The sequence below is a fragment of the Passer domesticus genome, chromosome 2, assembly GCF_036417665.1.
Source record: "Passer domesticus isolate bPasDom1 chromosome 2, bPasDom1.hap1, whole genome shotgun sequence".
Taxonomy (NCBI): domain Eukaryota; kingdom Metazoa; phylum Chordata; class Aves; order Passeriformes; family Passeridae; genus Passer; species Passer domesticus.
In genome coordinates this window covers 34,450,704-34,475,501 of record NC_087475.1, presented here as the reverse complement: position 1 = coordinate 34,475,501, position 24,798 = coordinate 34,450,704, and the positions used below count along the sequence as shown (strand labels likewise).

The 24,798-nt window shown below is 38.4% G+C and overlaps 1 long non-coding RNA gene across 7 annotated transcripts; it reads right to left on the bottom strand.

Annotated features, from left to right (window-relative positions):
* Positions 1-1,008: 1,008 nt before the first annotated feature.
* On the bottom strand, positions 1,009-24,748 carry LOC135293722 (uncharacterized). 7 transcript variants are annotated; one of them, XR_010355826.1, is made up of 6 exons: positions 23,781-24,723; positions 18,925-19,007; positions 11,817-11,889; positions 10,368-10,468; positions 10,151-10,230; positions 1,009-10,050 (listed from the first exon to the last, which is right to left on the bottom strand). It is a non-coding gene; the product is annotated as an uncharacterized LOC135293722 (long non-coding RNA). The 7 variants fall into 7 exon arrangements; XR_010355825.1 differs by having other exon boundaries at positions 10,151-10,468; XR_010355823.1 differs by having other exon boundaries at positions 1,009-10,230.
* Positions 24,749-24,798: the final 50 nt, after the last annotated feature.

Genomic DNA, 24,798 nt, shown 5'->3' with positions numbered 1-24,798 from the left:
TTAGTATGTGCAGGCTTCTTGTTTGTCACTGCTAGGTACCACCACATCTGTCTTTATTCTTGCTGGGCTCTTCCTGCTATTATGATATCCAGATTTTTAACATAAAAATACCTTGATTTTAAATAGATTAGATGAAAAAATTTTATCAAAAGACCAAGTTTTTTATTGTACTTTCAATGAAATCGGTTCATTTGAAACATGAAGTAGACCTAGTCTTCAGAAAGTCCATCTCCCAGAAGAAAAACTTCCATCATTTTTTATGGCCCATTCCAGGTAAAATCCCAAAGAATTTGGTGGAAAATCATCTTTTCTGACTCTAAGGTTTGCCCTCCATTGATTCAATAATACAGATGATCAAGCTGTCAGAGATGTCTGAGGAAACACACACATTTGCTGTGGCAGAATGGCACAAGCAAGACACATTAACACCTATGCTGCTGCTACTGTGCACAATCCAGCAGAGAAGATTTTTAAGCAAGAGGGATTTTTCTTTGGAGATTTTATTTGTCTAGGCTGGCTTAAAGAACATTTTCTCAGAGCATATGCCTCTTTTTATTCTTTTTTAAATAGTCATTACCAGAGCAATATCTCTGCAAGAAAAATATATGGTAAGAAAAAATACATGTAATACATTTGAGAATTTGTTTTCTTTAGAAATCTGGTGTTCTCAAAAACTGATATTGATTTTTTTTTTTATTTGTCTTGAGGAAGAACTGCTACATGCATTTTGACTGGTTATAAAAACCAAGCAAGAATGACTGCCAGATATTTGAAATGCACATCTTTTCCATTACACTAAGATGAATACTTCCCTCTGCTATAAATACAGGGTCTGGTAGCATTCCCATCAAAGTTAGGGGCAAATTTCCCATTGACTTTAACAGTGCAACAGAGGGCCTTTACAGAACAGACAGAGCACCTTTTTATTTCTGGATAGGAAATAGAAAAATGTGAGTACCAAAGTTTCTGATCAAAAAGAAAACAAACACACCTTATGGGCTTTTTAATAACTTTTTCCCCAATAAAAACCATAAAGTTGGTCAGAAATTATTATATGTTTGAACAGAAGGCATACTTTCTTTCTAGCCAGGCATTATATCAATCTCTGAACAGAGAGATGTAATATAAAGTAATAAAGAGGAAATACAACATAAAGTAAGATTCAGATATATTAAATTGCTTAATGAAAACACAAGAAAAAGACTGAGTAGAAAATATGGTTTCCTTTATTGAGAAAAATTCCCCTTCAAAAGCTTAATCAATAATAACATTCATATTTCCTGACTTAGTTTTTACATTTATTTTTTTTAGAAAATTATTAAATATCTTTAATGCATATAGATTGTCATCCTTCTGCAACCTGGCCTGGGCAGCATCCTGGATAGATTGCTCTCTGCTTACTCTGTTTCTCCTATGATGCTGACTGTTCTAAACAGCGCATTTCACAATTTCATTTCAGATCATTTTTGTCACTGACTTCTAGCCAGTAAATGTAAATACATATTTGCAAATGTACCTGGGGAAAAGGAAGTCCTGTAAGATCATGCTGCTGGTAATTTGGAGACGAGTTGAACACTTGTTAACACTTGACATTTTTATTCTCTTGTACTGCAGAACAGATTGAGGCTAGACAAACCACCAAGATTACTGTTTCCATATTTTTTACCCTAATCCACTGTCCACAGGCTGCTAAATATCTGGAGTATAGTGACCAGGATGGTACCCTCTGGGGATGAGGTACTGGGCACAGAGCAGGAAAGGAGCAGGTGGCTCTCAGCCATACAAAGATCTTTAAAAGTCTGACCACTTCCAAATTAGCCCATTTCTTCTCTATTTGTCTGTGACCTGACATCAAGACAGTAATCCTTACATGTACAAGAGAACTGGTTTTGGACAGCAGATATCCAAAAAATGAGATCAGGGCCAACAGACAAAAGAGAAAATTTGTTGAAGTTGAAGGTCTTTCTGGACTGGTACCTGATTTATATCTGGGAGTCTCCCAGCATGGCACCTACGCTTAGGTTGTACCTAATCTTTGGCAACTGGTCCCCAGCTGACAAAAAAAAAAGGCTTTCATGCTGACAAAAGCTTCCACAGGGCGTGATCTGCAAACAGATGGATCTCCACATTTCCCCAGCCCAAACCACTGGAGATTAAACTCAAAAGTTTTCTTCTCTTCATGATACCCATGAGTGTCTCTTGAGGGATTACTAAAAATTAGTGAGCCTCATCTGAGGCTCCTTTAACTTCACTTCATAAATAAGGGGCAGGAAAACAACAGCGTGCAGAGTGCAGTGTCTGGTTTGAGCTGCACCTAGGGCTGGCTGAGCAGCGTCAGGAAGGTGAGGGGGCTGGAGCCCCCCACACACTGCACACGCCACACAGCACTAGCTGCAGCGTGGGAGCAGCTTCTAGAGATGCTTTGGGTGGTTGTGCTGGCGTGAGGGAAGTCACAGAAGGTGGTCAGACACACAGAGAGTAAAACACCACAGTATAGAAGTAATCTTACATACATATCTGAGTTAAATCTGGCTAGTTTCTAGAGCATCACTATAGGCAGTGTGCACATATCATCTGGAGTATCATCTCCTTCCAATATAAACCTCTAGTGATGGTTTATAAACAGAAATGCGGTCAAGGCAGAAATAAGTTGTCACACCAAATGCTGACATCTCTAAATACCAAGAGTATCTGAGAGATTTTTTTTTCCTCATTAAAAATATTGCATTTGTTTTTCTCAGAGGAAGTAGAAATCACAAGAAAAATCAACATTACATTACCTAATCTTTCTCATTTTCATTTTTAATTCCCTCAGCATGGGGCTGAGATAGCTCTGCTCCTTTGCACCGAGTGCCATGACAACCAACAGACCCACCCGGTATCTGCACTGCCATTCAGCTTGTTACCTCAGGAAAAATGTACACACCAAATCCTCCAACTCTTTTAAAATCTATTAAATATAAATAACTAATACGATTTGACCTAGATAGCTGAAAGTAATGTATCATAACATCCCAATATAAAAAAAAGACGCAGAGTTTAAATGCATTTATAAACGTTACAGAGACTAAGTAAAGTTGCTACAATGAGTTCATCAGTTTTATTATAAGAGAAGTTTTCCTTAAACAAAATTTTTTCAATATCAAAAACAGGAGCATAGCAATTCAAGAACTTAGATATTCATTGTATGCTATAATTATAAATTTCTATGAACAGCATAGTTATTTCATACATATGTACTTTTATAAATTATATACATCATAAATCTGGATAATTAATATCCTCAGAGAAAAAGTGTATTTTAAATTGTCCTTAAAGATCTAGGTTTTGCATCTTATTGGAACCTAAAACTCAGATGTAAAATACCACAGCTTTTAATTGTATTTGTCAACAAAATAAGCTGTAGTTACATGCACACTCGAACACAAATAAGCAAAATAAATATATATTAGTTCCTTACCACTAGTCATTTACACAAACATCACTTATGAATAGGTGTATCCAGCTCAACCGTCAGTCTTGTGTTTCCCTTTCAACTTCTAGTTTATTGATATGCTAGAAATCCCATGCGATACCAAATACCCAGTTTGCATTTGACATGCAAATACCAACAATATATCCAGTTTTACTTCTTGTCCTTATAAATTATGTTACAATATTCACAGATAGTTTATTTAAATGTCCTAAATGTTATCTCTAAGAAGCACCATTCTGGCAGCTGGCCTTTGCAAGAGAAGGTAAGATTCTCGTCTGAAAAATTACAAAGGGCTGTTAAGATCAAGCTCACACTCTTCAGCTGATGCAAGACGTGCATTTAATGAGCACATCTTTACCTCTGCCAAATTTAAATGATTGCATCTCTTGTTGATACAGGAAAAATGCCTAGCATTTGCACCCTTAACCTATAACTGCTTTAAAGATGAAGGGCTTGGAGTTGTCTGGCTGATCTCAACTTTATTCAGTTTAATTCTCATGTTCTCTAAACAGTATTTTCCCATTCTACTGCAGCTTTTTCCTCAAACATTTCTTCAGTCTTCTTCCCTTGTATCACTGAATTCCCTAAGCCTTTATTTTGTATTTTATTTAATTTTTGTCTCTTAAATGTCTCTCTAAATACTTAATTGCTTTTTCAGTTCCCCAGATAACATCCAGAGACGTTCAAACATTAATGGCCTTGCTTCCAGCTACTGACCAGCCATATAAATCTGTTCACACACCACAATTCTCTTCAAGAAAATTGGGTTCAACTCTGTCCTAAGCTTCAATACAAAATCTGTTTGAAATCTGCTGATTTAAACCAGTGTGCCACAAAAAACCACAGTTGTCAATGCAAACCACCCACCTTCATGACCCTAATGTTTTGACACATTTGAATCTGTCAGGAAGTGCAAAACAAATGAATTTCATTTGTAGCTGGGAGACAAATAAAATTCTTTTGGGTGGGGCTTGCCCCATAAACTAATTCCATTAGATTCAGCATTGCCTTTCATCTGGTACCACATCCATTCATCTTTTGCTCAGAAACAGGAAGAGGAGGCTGCTGCTTCTGCCATCCTTGATTCAGACCACATGAACCCCAGCTCAAAGAGGCACAAGTTGGCTTGAGGCTGGAATTTGGTCCACAGGAGCTGACAAAATTACTTTTTTCTCTGCTTGAGATCGAACTACTTGCAGCAGAAAGAAGGACTGTAGAAAAACATAACTAAACTGCTTCTACATGTTGTCCTCTTCAATGTCCTACAATCTATCTTGTTCTTATTTCTCTCCTTCATGAGAGTCTAAGTGGGGGAAAAAAGATAAGCATTTAGCTAACATGTGAGATCATCACAATGATTTATTATTGGGACCTTTTGTTTATTTGTTTACAGCTGTTACAACAGAATTCCTTTCATTCAAGTATCACCTGGGTATGAATTCCAACAGAAAATATATTAACTGGAATTAAGTGTGAAGATTACCAGGTATGCAGAGCTGTGCCATAGAAATGTATTATCTGGTCACCTCCTGCATGTTACCCCATATGTTTAAAGTTTAAATGAGCATCTGAAAGAGGAAATTGAGGGTATAAGACTGAGAGGAAAAATATTAATAAAACAAAGTATCAAATAATCCCTATTGAAGATATTTCTAACAAAAAGATAACTGGAGAAATAAAGTCCCATATATGACTCAGAACTAATTGCACTTGACTATTTATGAAATATATGTGCATTTCTATGAGCATGAAGAGTGTTTCCAGCAAGGGAGGAAGACTGACTGAATGATACATAAGCACCATTAGCCACAGCCCTTGGGGACCCAAACCAAACAGATCATTGCTCATATAAGAAGAAGAAGGTAAATAGGGTAGAAAATGTAAAAGTTTGACAAACTAGAGGACTATGGTCTGACACTGCAGAGGATAATAAGCAAAAGCAAAAAAGGACAGTAAGTGATGTCAGTGGTAGAGAAATCAGCTGCATTCCAGGCAGAGGTACATAGTTCTGGAAATTTCTTATTTTGAAATGAACAGTGAACTGTTTTTGCTGAACCAGTGGCTATCAGTTCTGGAGTAGTGTTGCTTTTACAGGCAGGCAATATTTCTGAACTGGATTTCAACTGAGGGTCTTGGCAAAACCAGTGTGGATAACATAGGTGGATCCATTTTGGATGTGTTTGTGGAAGAACAGTTATACACATGCCACCCAAATTTCCCAAATCTTTCAGACCCAGGTGGACATTGTAGGAATCCAATGTGTGCCATGTTTGCAATTCAAACACTGATCATGTGTATCCTGCCCCCTTCTTCAGCAAATGCAATCCACAGGAAAACAATACCAACAGAGCTGTGTTCTTGCATTACAGCACACTAGTGTTAGTGCTTTTTAGTGCTTCTCTGTCTCTTACCTTCAACAGTCTCGAGTCTATCAGTAGAAAACCTGGTTTGGGGTTCAAAAGAGGGGACAAGGAGGTTTGGTATGGTATTTGCTGTGTACAATATATGAGTGAGAAAGAAAAGATAGTAAATTTCTATCACATTTAAGGATAAAGACTTTGGCATCTTTAATTTTCCTCCTCCCTCTTTCACCTCTATAAAAGCAAGGCTGCTTTTAAATGTGTTATTTTTTGTCCTGTTTTTCCTTCATTTTCCATTTTCCACTATTCCTCTGGCATTCTATTTGTCACAAAAATCAATAGATACTAATATCTACTAATATTACATGATATTAGGGGGTGTTAGGGGTGTTAGCTTTGCAATAACTTCTGGACACATAGACATGCAGTTTTTAATTTGTCATGTATCTTTGACCAACTCTTTCCCCCTTACCTCCCAGGGCCTCATCTTAAGACCAGACAGTGCTGAGACACCATAATGCACATCTTTGTTTTATGTGAATCAAGTAGTCAGGAAAAAGTCTTCTGTTCATATAAATATAAAATTACCTTTGCTAAATATTACATTCACTTGTACAAGGCCTAGGAATAACAAAATTTCCTCCTTTGTTTGTGAGACAGATATACGTCTTCTACTCAAAATTCAACAATTAAACCTACTGTGATAGTAAGTTTTGACACATGAAAAATGGACTTCTTGTTTCATGGTGTCTTTTCAGATTGCACTTCATATGCACTGCATTACAGGGAGCAGTTACGTTGCAAGAATATTGTAATACTCCCTTTTATAGCTATATTATGAAATAGTGCAAAAGGAAAGGAAAATGCTTTTTCAGTAGACCACCAAGACAGTATTGCACTTTGAGAGCATAAATAGTCCAGACCAATGCAGCATTCAAAAATCACTCCTCTGCACAGTCATGGGTTTTATTTAGACATTCAGAGCAAGGAATATTCTGCTATAAGAAATATAGATACCACTAGTTACTGGGAAAGAAGTCCTTTATTAATGTTTTTTAAAACAGTTTTATGTGTCTCCAACATATCATTGACCTGATTTGCCATAAATACATTGCTGTTTCAACTACCTTGAAAACAGTAACAAAACCCAACAGAGCGGTCAGTCAGTAATGAAGATACACACATTACTGCCTCACAAGTAGCATAAGGCTGAAATTTAAATTAAAAGAGAAAATAATTAAAGCACTAGATGGGAATTGCTTATTTTAATGCTGCCTAACCCGTCACAAATAATACAAAAATTCTCTTGTGATTTTGAAATCACTACACATTTTAAGTGAATAAAAGAGGTGATGAAACATTACAAGGAAAAAGAGAGGCAGGCACATGTCTTTTTATATGATAGGAGAGTATTTGTACTATATCATTATCACTGGAGAGGAAAGAGAGGTATTTATCTGATGTATTGGATTTGATAAGGAGGAGAGAGGTGATTCTTCCTTCAGTGAATAGAAAACATAGATATATACAGATTTTTCTTAACTTACAGCTACAAATATACTGCATGCCTTCTCCTAATAGCTGGTGATGCAGTTTATAAGCTTCACTTCAGAGAGAGCAAATCTAATATCCCCAGTAAATGTTCAGGAATTTTGTAATGCTGATGACATAATGTATCTCGACAAAGCTGACCTAGAGGCACCGCAGCATGGCAGATACAGTATGTCCACAGCCTCTGGCATGTGCAGATGCCAAAGTGGAGAAGAAGCAAGAAAATCCTTTACCTTTAGCACATTCACATCATTCCCATTTTCTGAAAGACAGGATAAGCACATAACACTAGCTCCTACAATGTAGGGGAACAAAAAGGGTCCTTTAGCTGTAGCAGTAATGGGAGACTCTATGTTTTTCTTTGCTTCAGGATTTGGAAGAGCTGTCTTGCAACTGAGGTCAAGATCGTGAACAAGGTTAAAACAAGTCTACAAGTGTTAAGAAGTGAAGACTCCTGGAAAGTGGAGAGGAATTTTATCATACTCTTTCAAAATAAAATTCACTTGTGAGGCCTTTAGAGATTCTAGTGCTTCACTTCTTCAATATGGCTACAAGTATTTCATCTTGTTTCTACAGAATGAAGCAGAACAGGTAGAAGTAACATACACAGATCCTTTACCTCTCAAGTTATTTAGAACAGATGAATTTGAAGTTTCCTTATTCATCCTCAGAGGAGTTGTCTATGGAGTTCAATATTCACAGTTATGTATTTTTAAGCAAAACACTTAAAATTATATCAGTAGCATACATGCTGATGAGTGTTTTATGTTCTGTTTATATAAAAGCCCATTCAAGTAACTGTGTTTCAGCCTTTGGGAATGGCAAGAAGGGAGACTTTACTTGATGAACTGCACAGAGTTACCACTGAGGAGTCCCTGCACACATCTCTAGCAATATAATTTTCATGTTCTTTCTTCAGCAGACAGCAGCATGGTCATTAGAGAATACAAGAAAGAGTTTTCCAAAGCTTAATAGGCTTCTGCCTTCTACATCTATCAGTACCTTGCCCACAAGTACAAGTTTTTTTACTTGACTGTGGACCCACCAGTATGGGTTTGATCTACTTTAGTTTTTCTAGTTTTTCCTACTTCTCATGTCCAAAGAGGATGCTTTCAAAGTCCTATCCTGTACAGCATCACCTGGAATTCAAAATTCAAAGAGTTTTCAGCCGGTGCTTAATTTTACCCTTTCACTTCCCCTCCCCAATCCAGAACCTCCCTTCCCACTAGGCAAGGATGACAAGTCCATCATCATGCATATGTATTATTCTCAGCTGAATTCCGTCTTTGGCAATCAGACTGTGGTAAATAAAAGGTATAGCCTAAAGAAGACTCTGCTTTGGTTCTCATTTGCTTGTAAAGCAGAAAAGACAAAAAGGGATGATTCTTCTCTTTTTGTAAGAGATGGGTATAAAAAGAAATAATTTAGTGTTGAAATTCTGTATCTACCAATCTGGTATCTTTTCTAAACCAGAGTGCAATACACTCATGTAACCCAATTATATGGTTGGTTTTATCTTTTTATGTGCATTTCTTTCTTCCCGATGGCAAACTAATCATTAGACTGTGCACTTGTGCAAAGCAACCTCTTGGACAAATTCTACTTGAGAGCTTTACCAAATTATAGTTGTATTTTAATAAGCCCATGATCCAACAGACAACAAAGTAAACAGGAAAATCTCTGCTGGAGCCAGACTCTCTCTGGGCTTTTCAGCTGTTTCTGTATGTAAAATTATTAGTACATGTTTACATATTTATGCATGGGGGAGAACAAATTCAGATTTAACTGTCAATATGTATATGTGCATACCACAGTACCCAGTACTGTTGTTATTAAAAAAAAACTAATAAACAAGGCTTTGTGAGTTTACTTTTCATTAGAAAAACTCAATAAACACAAGTGCTGGCTTTCTCCTGATCTGCTCTCAGCATGTAACCTCAACATAACTTATTCTACTCAGTGAAAATTTTCACTGTTTATCAGTTTAAGATTGATCCCTCTTTTCTTGTTTACTGTTGCAATAATGGGTCTGCAGCTGAAAGAAAAGAGGTTTATTCTTATAAATAAAAGAAATACAGTCATATTCATGTTAATACATTTCCCTGGTATTGTAGAGTTATAAAAATGGAGAAAGGGGAAGAGGGTTGCTATTGTGCAAATTTCTGTTAAATATATGAAACACGTCCATGAAGTATGGCTTTCCAGTTCTGGCAGCTTCTGTCTGCCTTTAGTCCACTTATATTTTACTGAGTAAAATTGTCTTCTACTATGCCTCTCTGTCTTGGTAAAGCAATATCCTGCGGGTCAAAAGATTAAGTATTGCTGAAGTGATTGGTATGTCAAGGTATTCAACATCTCATTTAAACTCTGATCCAAAATATACTGAGATAACTGATGCATTCTTCTTACCAGAGTACAATCACGTCACAATCACCTGGGCAGGCTCTTTTTCCACCACGTATTCTGTAATGCTCTACACTATTTGCACTGAACTCAACTGTTCAGAAATCGCGGTGTTGACATGTGGCTAGGAAATTCCTTTACACCCAAGGAGTGCACAGCTGCGTACTGCTGGCTGAGGCCACGTACCCTTACAGTCAAAGATGACTCTCCCAGCAATATGAAAGGGAGCTAGAATGGTTCCTTTGGTCGACATATCCTGGTCTGCAAAACCAAATGTATCTGTAAGCTGCTGTAGTTGAAATCTTCAAAGGAAAAACAGATTTGTGTCACATGTTCCAGCACAGTCATAAAAATTTTTCACCTGCTCAAGTGAGTTCCATGTGTCCTTCTCCAAAAATACCTCTTCTACTCTTTGTGGACTTTTCTAAATATCTGACTTATCTAAATTCACCACAGATAAATCAAAAGAAAATTAAAAAACTGCATTAGAAAGGGTAGTCCCATCCTTTTAAGCATTGATGCTTATTTTATGGGAGTCCAGCAGAGGTCATGTGAGGGACAGTGACTTCTTTTTATACCTTTATTCCTCCATTCTCTCCCTTCTCCAGCAGTGACATAGTCTCAGAGGATAAAGGCTGGGAGTTGCAATAGCTCTAAGGAGCCTTCCTCATCCCCTGGCCTGCAGTCCATGATGTAGAATGTTCAAAAGCAAATGAACAAGCAACTTGTCTCTATTGATACCCAGAACCTTGGGGACAAGCAGTTCCACCCAGATATGTTGGTCTAGTAAAGTACCTGTCTCCTGCTACATCTGTGTAACCTTTTCTACATGGTGAAAAACAATAGGGCTAAGCTGAGCTTACCACCTTACCCATTGGAAACTGCTGACTATTGAATGCCTAATATCACAACCCTAACACTGTGTGGGAAAGGGTTTTGATACTTAAAAAGTCTTCCCAAAAGTATTTGATTAAGTAGGTCAGTCCCTTGCCCAGTCAACACAGCTTCTTCACTTTACCACAGAGCAGCCATTAGGCTGCAGTTTCAAGCAGTGTTTTCCCATTTAAATTATCTGTCTGCATTAGGGTAACAAATAAATACATGTGGCCTTTTACATCATTGGTTTGGCCTTGCAAGTACAGGTTGGTACCCAGCCTCAACTCTCACTGAGATAATCTGAGCTGAAGATCTCCAGCATCTCTCTTACAGCCTCTCGCAAATCATGCTTAGAGCCTTCCTATAATCCTTTTCCTCCTTGGTTGCCTACATATTCCAAACCATCCATTTTTAAGTGATACTCTGCGGGGAAGTGAAGGTTTGCTGTTACATCTTGCTTCTGTCCAACTGTCACTTTCTTGCATAACTTCTATTTTGCTGCATTCTCCAGCAGTCCAAAAAACTTAGTTAAGAAAGGAAGCTTTTCTCCACAGTCCAGGTGGTTGACATTGGTTTTAGCTCCTTTTCCCATATCTTAGGATTTAATAATCAAATTTGTACAGAAGATCTATCCAACAGAACTTGAGGTTTTAGTTTATTTTGAAAAATCAAGTGCATTTTATACTTACGTTTCTATTATTTTGGTATAATACCTTTTCATTCAAATAATCTTGGTTTCATTTTCTGCACTATGTATATTCTTTTGTTCCCATCACCCAAGCAGCTGTTTAATGGTCAGCTACAAATTAGCATTTGTTTGATTTCAGGTATCTTTCTGCCTAGAGAATTAGTGGTGCTTTTGATAAAATATACTCCAAAGGTATATTGTTTTGAACAACTCTTTTGACCTACTTGTTTCCCTAATGTTTGAGGTTTCTGTCAATGTGATTTCTCTTTATCATTTTTCTTCCCTTCCCTTTACCAGAGGCTGATTTTCTTCTAACAACCTATTTCAATTCAGTAAAACTCCCTTTATTTTTTAATTTTCTTAGGTTATTGAAGTCCCCAGATTCCAAAAACATAAATTTTACATTTTGTCAAATAGAAGGAAGTTCAGTAGATTCAAACAGAACTAGACTGAATAATCTTACCTACGTAATGTCCTTTTTCCTTCACTTTGAAAAATTCAGCAACTGTAGATGAAATTCTTGTTCCTGTGACAGGCTGAAATGAAAATTAGAGTAAGCTTTATTTCATTAGATATAAAATATAAAACTCTCTGTCACTTAAAAAAAAAAATTATTCATACCGCATTATATAAGTAACATGCAGACAGTCCTGATCCATCTAGTAGGCATTTTATTTTACAAAGACCCCAATCTTGCAATCCAATCTGAATAGAAGAGCCCTTTCACTTCCACTGAAAGCCAGTGAATCTATTAGGCACCAGGCTTATAGAGATGTTCTAGCACTTTAAAATGCAGGCAGGCTCATAACAAAATCTTTTTTAAAAGTTACAGAAAATGAATTCTCACTCCAGCTCATTTCTGTTCTGTAACATAGCCCATTATGTTTTAGATGAAACAGAGAAAAAAAAATTGAAACATAATTTTGGTTTACATTAAAAAACAACAACAACAACAACAAAAACAACAACAAAAAAAAAACTACCAGAGATTGAAATTTCTTTCCCATGGAACAAGAAAAGGATCATTTAGAGAATGTTCAGAAAACAGACATTCGTTTTAAAGACCTTTGAATTTGTGAGAAAACAATTCATCTCTCTGAACTCTGTCATGTGTTCAGAGATGTGGTGGCTACTGCATCATTTCCACTTCCAAACAATACCAACTGCAGGTGCTCACAAAGAGGTAAAAGGCTTCATTTTGCATCTGCACATACATTCCTTGCACCACTAAAGAACCAAGACTGGGATTGCTAAATTCAGATTTTTAAAAGGAGACTATTTTGTTGAAAAGCAGAATAGCTTCATAGTCAATACAACATGCTTTTAATCATAGAATTATAGAATGGCTTGGGTTGAAAGGGACCTGAAAGAGCATCTAGTTCCAATCCCCCTGCCATGGGCAAGGACAGCCTTTACTAGACCAGGTTACTCAGACCTCCATCCAACCTGGCCTTCCAGATATTCACAACTTAATAATTATATAGTATTACAAATACACCAAAAAGGCAATTATCAGATTTTAATTATTACACTGAGTTTGAAGATTTACCTTCCAGGTAATTTCTCAGAGATGACTGCATTTGTCTTAAAGAGTAACAACACTTTCAAATTGCTTTTTGTAGACTATGATAAAAACTTCACTAAGTTTTAGCCAACATTGGAGAGAACCCAAACTGAGAACCAGTAGTTTCAATATGAATGAAAGGCTCCTTAGAATTAAAACATATTTGAATGTTTGGCTGTATATGACACCATCTATTCCAACTAGAAAAACCATAAATGGATATGTAATGATAAATTATTTTAAATTATTTTAAATTATGCCTTACCAAATACAGAAAGGTTTCTGTAAATATCATAGTGATTTTTTTCTTGGAAAGAACAAATGTTTAGGAAATTACTGCAAACGTACAGACACAGAATAAGAACACCTGAGATATCTCAAGCTGATTTTATAAATCCCTCTGTAATTTACAGAGTGAGCTTATGAAGTTGATAAATTAGCATTCCAGAATCTCACTGGAAATCTCCTTTCCTCTACCATTATCCTCAGCATTAGCTCAGAGGCCTTTATCAAGACCTCCTGCCCTGCAGACACAGTGCAGTGATCCCAGTCATGCAGCTGAGAACTGAGCAAGCTCAGCAGCTCTTGGCTAAATCACGGCCTGTATCTGCAATTGTTAGTGTTTCACAGGTGCCCACACTGAGCAAGGTCTGGCTTATTTCCTAAGTGCTTGGTATCTACACTAAAACAAATAAAGAGAAACTTCAAAATAAAGAGAAAATTATGCATCTTTGTGGCATAACTCCATCACACTTTTACAATGATTTTGAACATTTATTACTTGAAATTAGGAATTAAGGAGGGGAAAGGGCAGAAATTGTTATCACAAACTGTCTTGGAGAGGAAACTGATTACAAACATTTGAGAAGTCTTTTTGAAGAAGACAATTTTATGCATACAAATTGTCATAATTAGATATTCATTACCTGTCCCCACCACTACTTAAGAAGCTAAAACTGCAATGGTTAAGGCTATGAAGAATTGGTCATTCCACATTCATATGGACTTTTACTATCTCTTTGTACCTGATTGAGAATGTTTTCTGATTTGTACTTAAAAAAAAAAAAAAAGTTTAAACTGCTTGACAAATATTTCAGTGTCCCTTATACAGCTCACTGCTGCCACTTGTTTGGAAAAATGAAAGGCAAGTTGAAAAATGCACCTTTTCCATTTTCATCTCTAATTGAATTCTCTCTTGACCCCCTTATTCCCCATGGCTGTATTTCAGGTTTTGATGATAAGAAAAAGAATTTTGTATTTGGATAATACAATTTTCTCACTTGCCTTCAGCGACCTTCAGCTCAATTTCCTCTCCCCAGAGACACTGTATATTACAGAATTGAATCAAATTCCTTATTCATAGAAAAAAAGTTCCAATTTAATCTGAATATTCAGCATTTTACACTGGTCAGGGTGATGGATGGCAAATTGAAATGCTTTTGGTTCAGGTAATCAAATGGTAGAATTCAGTCTTGTATTGAAAAAAATAATGAAGTCTATTCAATATTCTCATAAGGTGCAAAAAATCCACATTACATGGTAGAACTGGGGTTTTTTCTTATTATCTAACCAATAACATCTCCACCGCAAAAAGTATAGTAAAACATTAAGAATTTATGTGGGTTAGAAGATGTGAAAAGCAGCCACCTTTGGGGGAAAATGCAGGCATCATTGTAAGAGTGCTCAGATGAACGAGTACAAAACTGAGGGAAAAACAGACCTGTTCTCAGTATGTGCCTGCGATGTTCAGTCGTGGTTTACTGACATTTAATATGTCTTAAATGCTTTTTGAGAAAGAAACACAGCACTTTTAATCACTTCAAGTTATTTGATACACTAAACGACTGCAATGTTTCATTTCCATCCCTGAAAGTTTTGTCAAAAAATGTCATCAGATATCTCATTATTTCCAAAGGACTATAATTTAATTTTGGAAAATCCTCTTGCTACTTGTGAAGTTCAACCCCAAAACAACAATTTATTTGAACAATGCCATCTTGGCACCACACTGTTGATGAAATTTAGTTGGACATTTGGGCTTGGACAAGATGTTTCCAGGAAAACAAGAGTATAATGATACTGCATAAATTTAGTTTGGTTTTAAAATTCCATCAGTAGTTACTTTCCTCCCTTCTAGAGGTGCATGGAATTATGCTATTTGGTTTTCAAATACTGCATTCCAATTATTTCCTTTCTAATTATTTGGAGTATTTAAGCCACGAGGAATGCCCAACTGTAGGTACCATTAACACTTAATTAAAAATGTGATGCAGCAACCTAAATGTTAAGGCACTGTGCTAAAAATAATTCCGAGGCTGCCTTTACTGACTGTACTAAGTAACCTCTGGGTGGAGTTTGCCTTATCAGCTTGTGCAGCTTCATAGGCACAGGGTAAAGATGGAGTGTGAGGCAAGTGGAAAAAGTATGCACAGAAGCACTCTGAGGAGCAGGATAAGTGCTCAGACTATCAAGGATAATGGCTATTTTTTTAGAAATACTTAAAAGTTAAAGCTCTTAAGGTTGAACTAACTCTTAAATTAAGAGATATTGTCAGGAAATGGTGAATGCTAGCAAGAACCTGTGACCCACCAGCAGTTGTGGAAAGAAGAGCTGAACCTAAGAAGATACACAAATATATTCATTTCAGTCAATCCACAGATTAAAAAAAAAAAAAAAAAAAAAAAAATTTAACAAACATTACATGCATATGGCATATGGGTGGTTCTGCAATGGAAGCCACTAACAGGTACACTGATGAACAAGAACATAAGAGCCAAACTACCCTTCCCAGGTCCCTCACATCTTCAGGACTTGCAGGAATACAAATAATTAAAATGCACTATTTTACAGGTAATAGTTAATAGATACCAATTAGAAACACAAAGTTTGGAGTGTGTTATATAATCAGAGACACAAAAATTAATTTCAGATGTCATAGAAAAGGATTTAAGCATGTGATTTTCAAGTAATTCTAGTAGAAGCCTGTCCTCTGTCCTGAACAGGATGGAAAACAAATGCATAGTTGTGACTAATCTATTATCTGCATTTCAAGGTCCAGAACTAAGGACATTTGCTGCATGAGTTTACTTCTGCTGAGTTATTTGGAATGCTTTTGTGAAAACATCTATGGGTATAATAGAAGTGCAAGACACATGTGACAGCAGTTTTTACTACACAGTAAAAAGGAAAATTAGAAAAATATTTTAATTTTGTTGAAAAGTTGCATTCCAATCTTGTTCCTTGCAGAAGAGTTCTTAGTACCAGTCCTTGCAGAAGGGCTGAGTCAGGACAGTCAAGCTATGTGAGGAAGTGCTTAAAAGTCAGGAAACAGCAGCACTGAAATACTAATACAAGCTAGTTTCATGTTACCATGGGGACTATTCCCAAAGGCCATATTAGCCTATGGCCACTAAGCCCCATGGTGGAACTTTCACAACCAAGGGATACCAACAGGCTCTTCTGGAGGGCAGTTCAGATCAGGAAACCAGCTCCAGCCCAGAGGAGTCTGCATCACCCAGATAAATTTAGCCACTGTGAATACTGTTCATACATTCAAATTACATTCTTTAGCTGCAATTATTTTGCCCAGGATCATGTGGAACATTATTCAAGCTTTGTCTTCTTCCAGTGTGCACTTTTCTCATTTCCATAATAGTCCCATATTGGATCTATAACTTGGCAGTTGCTGATTGCTGTCACATTCACTTCTTTTGTCAGCCGGTAGTATTAAAAGGTAAATGTTAATTACAGGGACTATTTCTCTAACCTTGTCTCTGGGACAGAATATTTAGTTGGGAACAGTATCGTTCATCACAGCTGCAGCCTATTTCATAAATGCTTCTTAAAAGCCAGACTCCTTGTCTGCTGGATATGCTGCCTCACTGAGGACTGGGGAAGTAAAGCAGCTCAGATAGCCATTGTTAGTGCCCCTCCAGTGCTCCTTTCAGACTAAAGGACAAACATGGTTGTGACAGTGTGCAAAATACTCTGGCCCAGCACTCGAAAGGCTTTTGTTCTTGGTCTGTGTGCTAACCCCAGTGAGCCTGGAGAGGAGCAGAGGTTCCCATGTTAGCTGGCACAGCACGCCTGAGCTGCTGATAGGCTCTGAATGTCCGCCAGCTTGGGTAGCAATTTAATAAAGCAGCTGAAGCTAATGCCATTTTTTGGCACCACATAAAAGAGTTTGTTGTAGGGTCACATATATGCATATAAAGGGTCATGTACCAGCAAATTTTCAGGAAATAGTAGACATGCACATTATTAGACTGAATTGCTGTCTGGCTCCAATATCTAAAATATGTAGCCAACTCTTAACCCTACGTCTCAGCATTCTGATGCACTTAAATCAGAAAAACGTGTAGGGTTTCTGTGTCCTAAGTGAAGTTTCTAGAGTAGGAGAAGAATACCAAGAAAGTAGCACCAGATTCTATACAAAAATACTTGAAGAGCAATACCGCTGGAATTAGTGCCACTGCTGACATAATATTTTGATTATTAAACATTTTTCAAAATCTGAGATTGCCTCTAAAACCTTGATTTTAAAGAAATTAATCTGGGGCTCTTTTTTTTTTAGTAGGATTTTTTAATCAATAATTTTGTATTTCCAATACTTTCTTTGCAACTACAAGGACTCCTTTTAACATGCATGTTTAATGGAAGATAACATTATTACATAATCATGGGACTCTGGAGCTTTATAAGAAAAACACTAAATCTTATTAAATTTGTGATAAAATTATTGGTGTTGGCAACCTTGCAGACATATGCCTAGAGCTGCACAGTGTTTTTCTCCTCTAACTACTGTTACTAAAAGGACTTTAATGAGAGCAAAAGAATGTGGTTCTGTCTGCCCAGAATCTTTTGGAATTTTCACTTTTCCCTAATGAAAATGAAAACAAATACTTTGCTTTTTTTTCCTGTAAGCTTTTACAGACATCTGAACTGACTTTCATAATGAAGAAGGATTAAGCAAACTCAGGAAAATTATAAATGTGGTTTGTATTAGTGTACTAATTAGCTCATAAATTTAGAAATAGTTAATCTTTTAGTTTTGCTGAATGAAAATAGCGGTCAAATCACAGATCAGATCTTGTAAATGGAGTAATGCAGCAGTGAATTAAACCCCCCAGAGCATAGGTGTCTGATCTCATAGCATTATGAAAACTGGAAATCTTGCTACTGACTTTGAAGAGCACAAGGTGAATTTAGCCAAAGTTGTAAAATATTACTCAAGCAGCCAGATACTTAGCAAATAATAATAAAAACAATGTGATTTATTAGGTGTGTACTTCTCATTGTATTGTAATCCAACAACTAACTATATTAATTATTTTTAGTTCTGTGAGCTAATTAGAGCAGTGGTAGCTGGCAAAATTCTGTGGTTTACTGCAGTTTCTATTTATTACATGTATTTATGTACATGGATATTCAAAAGACCTTGCCCTATAAATATTCATGTTATTACAGAAACAACTGTGGATACCAAGTAATAAAAATATACTTGTCCCTTACACGATTTACATTTCTTTAGAACTGCCAAAGTAGAAAAAAAGTAGAGGTGCTGTTTTACACTGTCCCATTGATAATCTAATGAAGACTGCTCTGACAAAACAAAGTAAAGTAGATTCTACCCCAAAACAAGTTCAGGTCTTGGTTCTTCAGACTGGGTCCTAGACAGGTGATGGAGATACAAAAGCCAAGCACCTGGGCATGGTAGCAGACAAGTAGCTGGCAGACATTATAAGCTGCTGGATACAAGAGCTCAGAGTCTTCTCTTCCCTTTAATGATTGCACCAGGACAAGGTTAGAAGAGAACTGGGCTCAGTAACACTCAACGTGGAGAATGAATGGACTCCCATTCTCACACCCCATAAACATCCTCACACACACCTTGTTAAACACCACCCCAGAGACTGCATTTCAAGCAGTTTTCCATAAACTCCATGTGACCTGGATACAATGCTAGATAAAACCATTGGATAAAATACAGAACTAGAAGTATGTGAACCTGGGATTAGAAGATCAGGGTGACTTAATGCAGAACCAGCCTTCACATCTGGACTGCTGTAAACATCGTTCAGTTCAAGGCCCCTGTGGAAAAAAACCAACACACCAACAGTAATTCAGTAAAATGTGTAAGAGCTGCTTATTGCTAGAGCCCTGCAGTGATATGCAGTAGGAATTAATCTAAAAACATGATGGCAAACAACTGCTGAATCAATTTTCTTCTTTGGCTTGTAATGCACCTGCTACCTGCTCTTACAGTGTCAACATTTGATACTCTTTTTTTTTTTTCTTGCAGAGATGTAATACTCCTGCTTTAAACCAACTGCTCAGGTAAGGAGAGAGCCAGTGACAAGGCCTTATTCTAACTACATGGTGCATGTGATAAGGAGAAAACAAAATGTGTCTGCAAGTACAGGATGTTTAAATGCCTCTACTCATGACACAAGCTGGCAGGTTGCAAAATAATTTGTAATTATATCTTTTATTTGCTCTTAAGGAGTTGTGCAGATCCTATATTACTGCAGTATTCTACCTCAAAAGTGGTAGGAGACAGAAAAAATTCAAGCCTCCCATCTCAATATTAGGCTCTTCAGAGAACATTGCTGGCTGCCAAACATGTGCACCAAGTCAGCATTGCTGACATATTTTTGCCTGCTTATGATGCTACTTCTGGAGGCCATGTGACCTATAGTTCACCATTCCAGCTCTATTTTTGGTAAGCTGCTGCAAGAAAGGATGGATGGTTAGCTGGTATGAGTACACAGTTCAATGGATTACCAGTTACTACCATTTTCTTAATATTTATCTTCACTTTAAATGATGCAGCATAAGGCATGCATCTCTTCATTCCCCCACAAATTAGTACCAGGACTAGGAATCTAAGTGACAGTATGTTAGACTTTATCCTTCACTTAGTGGAAAATAACATTTACACTCCCCTGAAATCTCTCTGACTACATACCATAAGCACTTTTAAAAGGAACATCACTTTGGCAGCACAACCTCAATGAACCCATCTGGCCAAAATTTTCAATAACAACAACTTAAATGAAAGTTACCAGTTTGTCAGAGACATTTAGCACACCTGCTTCCAACTAAATTAGCACATCAGGAAATCGGGACACAGTAATTTTAGCGCTTATATATAGGTTAGAACTGGACTTCACATGCCTAAATTTCAAAGCTGTGAAATATGTCAGCAAAAGCATTATAAAAACATTATAAAAGCAAAAGCCTAATCAAAATGCAGTATTGCCCTTAAAGCATCATTCAAAAGAGGTACTGTAGTTCTCTTCCCTGAGTGACGAGCTATCATGGTTTAACCCCAGCCATCAACCGAATACCACACAGCTGCTCACTCATTCCCCCACCAACAGGGTCAAGGAGAGAACTGGAAAGGTAAAAGTGAGAATCATGGGTTGAGATAAGCACAGTTTAAGAGGACATGCAAAAGCCATGCACACAAGCAAAACAAAACAAAACAATGATATTAATTCACTGCTTCCATGGGCAGGCAGGTGTTCAGTCATCTCCGGGAGAGCAGAGCTCCATCACACAGAACAGTGACTTGAGAAGACAAGAATCCTCACTCCAAACATCCCCCTCTTCCTCCTTCTTCCCCCCGTTTATATACTGCTCATGATGCCATATAGTCTGAAATATCCCTTTGTTGAGATCAGCTGTCCTGGCTCACAATCTCCCATGCATCCATAGTCTCCTCATCAGCATGGCAGTAGGAAAAGCAGAAAAAGCTTTGGCTCTGCATAAGCCCTGCTCAGCCATACCAAAAACATTTCTCCATTACCAACCCCATGTTCAACACAAATCCAAAGCAAGCCCCATACCAGCTCCTGTGAAGAAAGTTAACCCTACCCCAGATAAACCAGCACAAAGGCACATGAAAAGCTTCAGAATAAGGACTCAGAAAGATTGTGCAGTGAACTGTATTTTGATCTCAGGCACGTGTTCCACCTCAAACTGCCACTCTGCTTAAGGATGATAACGCTGCTTTTGAGGCGGGATGAGAGTACATCTGACACAGCCCTGTGCAAGCAAATAAATATAATACTCCAAAAACATTTATTCTTTAGACACATTTATGTTTAACTTTAGACTTCTAAAACGTGGTAATGTATACCTCAAATACTAATTGAGATTCTTATTAAGTAGTGGAGAGGAACACTTTTAAGTCCTGTTACAGCTGGTCTAGATTATATGTCTACTTCTGGATAACATTTATCAGGCCTTAGAAATGTTGCATTAGTACAGAGAGATTGGAGACAACTCTTTATTGCCTGTATGTCTAAGTTGTACAGACACAAGAATATCTGAAAAGCCCAGCTGTCACTGCAAAATGCTGATTAGGAATGAAAATATTGCTTATGAACACCACTGCCCTGTGTCACTGTACACAGTGACAAATTAAGGGAAAGGAAGACTTTGATATTTAGCCATACATGGCAATACTGCTAGCATCACACTGGCTGAGTAAACACTAGGGAAGCAAGGTCAGAAAGGAGCTGCAGGCAACAGAGGCAACAAGAGTTGGATGGGGCTCTTCAGTTTCTGCACAAGGGTTAGTACCTCCACACACACATGGAGGGAGGTACTGTGCTACACGGGGGCACCAGCATGGTGTACTAACTCCACTGCACTGCACTGTTAGGCCCAAGCACTCCTGCTATTAATTGGCTCAAATTACATCAATGCACCACTCTCTTGCACTTATTAAACAAATGCCTTATCTAAAGCATAGTCTGTGTCTTTTACAGCAATGCTAAGTGTGACTCCATCACTAAACTTTCAGGTATCAGTTGGATATTGCATGCTCGGTACTTTAATATTTAATAATTATTCAGTGGATTTTTAAAGGAGACCATCCTCAAACCAGATGGATACATTTTACAAAAATGGTAAATTTTTTTTAAGATTTTTGTCTTCCATACATTGAAATCAATGTTAAAAAGGTTCAGTTTCTGTACTCACTATGTCAAGCAAGAACAACGAAATAGCAGTCAAAAAGGATTTCAAGTTTCAATTCTTGGTGGAAGATCTGAATAAAGCGGTTCAATTTAGGTATTTCTCCACTTTTGGCCAAGTTTGAGCCCCTGTAACTCTACCAAAACACACCCCTACCAGTAGATACACTGCTGAGTAGACCTGATTCATTCAGACACAAGTTCAAAACATCTGGCTCAACTGCAGTACAGGTACAACCTGATGAGGATGCCCGAAGTCTTTTCTGCTTAACAGAAGGCACATGGAATTGATTCCTCTCTCACACTAATGTTATCCATGGCACAGTCTAATGAAGTCAGAGTTAGAATTGCTTTGAATCTACACTAGCATGCATGAGAGAACACTATGACTGTGTGCATCTCTTAGAGGATTTTTTTTTTCTTATTTCTAATGTTCCTCTGGGAGATCTCATTGCCAGTTTCAACAAAGGGCATCATCTCTTTGCAGATGATATCCAACTCTACAACTCTGTCAAGTCAGTCTCTGATCCCCTTCTTCCCACCTGTCTTCAACATGTCAATCAACAGATGGCTACACCATCGCTAAGGAATGCTTCAAAGGCATTCAAAATGTTTTAAAAGTCCTCTTTGTTCCATGTCTCTTGCTCTGCTATCAGTCTTCTTAATTCAGCCCTTCAGCTCTCCGCCAAAAATCTTGCTGCTATCCATAACACAGGGTTTTAAATTTCTTTTCCCTACTTAAAAGCTACTTCCATATTATATACAGATTTATCCATACTTTGACATCTGCTTCCACTGTGTTATGTTGAATGTTCTACTCCAGTTTGAAAAAAAAGCCATTTCGTCCACTGTGGCGTTGCAAAAACATATTTTCTAACTTCACCAACCAATGGGCAGGAAAGAGAATACTACCCTACTTCAAAAAGTGGAGACTCTCTCAGGAACTTTCAATGTCTTCTTAAGTGCAGAATCTCATTTTAAGATTTGTGTCTACAGCTGGAAGCTAAAGCCTTCTGATGTACTCAGAAGAGTAATACTGGGTTTTGCCAGATGACTGTTATTATCAAAATATCATTCTGGTATTACCTAAATGTAATTGTGTTGGACTGCACCAGATTTCTCTCACAGCATCTTGGGTTTTGCTTCTTCTAAGCCCTTTCTTATCTCTGTGTCCTCCCTAGAAGCTTCCAAAAATGAGAAAGCAAGCCCATTCCTTCACTTACCCTATTTTACTCTTGCCTACATTTTCAAGCCTTCCCTGCAAACCACTGTATCATATTCAGTACAGCCCCATTTCCACAGAATTAATGCTCTAACAATTTGTAATAATAACCTGTCATAAATCTGTAGTGTCTCTGCTGGTAAAGGAATTGGCAGAATGTAAAATGGATTAACAAAAGTGAAGCGTAGCCACATGAGGAAAAATCAGTGCAGTGGAAGTAGGGAATCTGATGTAAAAATACCAATGAGTCGCCGATGTAAAAAATGCCAAAGAAAAAAACTATATGGGCCAATGATAAACAACCTAAACCCCACTGATAGCTGCACCCAGAGAGCCTCACATGGGTGCCCCTGAAAGCTGACAACCACAAAATCCCAGTGTATGTTTAGTATGTACAAAAAGGGCTGCAAACAGATTGGCACACATCGTTCTCTTAGAAAGGGGATTATCATTCTATTAGTTACTGCCTCCACCTCCTCTTTCATCCTATATCATTTGCAATCCCGTAACACCAGTGGTCACCATAGCCATCATGTAGAAAGAGCATTTAGTGTTCTCCTTTGAACAGCATTTAGCAGATGGAACCAGGTCGCTTTCACAGAACCACAGAATGGGTAAATTGTGCAGAAGGGATTACAGTGGGTCATCTGATCCAACCTCTCTGCTGAGGCAGGGTCATCCCAGAGCACATGGCACAGAAGTGCATCTAGATGGTTCTTGTACCTCTTCCACAAAGGAGACTCTACAACCCCTCTGGGCAATCTGGGCAATCTGTTCCCGGGTGTGTGATCACCTGCACAGTAAAGACATTCTTGCTTATATTCAGGTGGAGCTTCCTGTGCATCAGTTTCTGGCCCTTGCCTCATTCATGTTCAAGCGGTTGGCACCACCATGAGGTGTCTGGACCCATCCCCTCAGCACCCCCCCTTTGGATATTTATACACATTAATAAGGTTCCCTCTCTGTCATGTGTTCTCGAGGCTGAACAGACCCAGCTCCCTCTGCCTTTCCTCTTAACAGAGATGCCCCGAAGAGAGGGTGACTCTCTTTGTCACCCTGTGCTGGACCCTCTCCAGGAGCTTCACATCCCTTGGGCTGGGGAGCCAGAACTGGACACTCCAGATGGGACCTCACCAGGGCTGAGCAGAGGGGCAGGATCGCCTCCCTGGACCTGCTGGCAATGGTCTCCTTATGGATCCCTGGACAGCACTGGCCTTGGCCCAGGGACACGCTGCTGGCTCAGGAACAGCTCGTTGTCCACCAGGACGCCCAGGTCCTTCCCGGCAGAGCTGCCCCCCGGCAGGTCAGCCCCGGCCTGTGCTGGTGCCAGGGTTATTCCTCCCAGGGGCAGGGAGGAATTCGCCTCTGTTGAGTTTCACACAGTTCTTCTCTGACCCTCTCTTCAAGCTGTGCAGGTCTTTCCGAAGGGCAGCACAGAGCCCTCTGGAGTATCGGCCGCTCCTGACGGCTTTGTGCCGTCAGCAAACTTGTTGAGGAGATACTCTGCCCCTCCATCCCTTTGCCAGCTGCTCTCAGAGAACCAGTGAGGAGCAGCCCAGAGACGCCGAGCCCCTCTCAGAGCTCCAAGCTGCGCACACGCGGCTCGGGCAGGGCAGGGCAGCGCGGCCCCGGCCCGGCGCCCCGTCGCCATGGCGACCGGCGGCCGCGTCCCGCG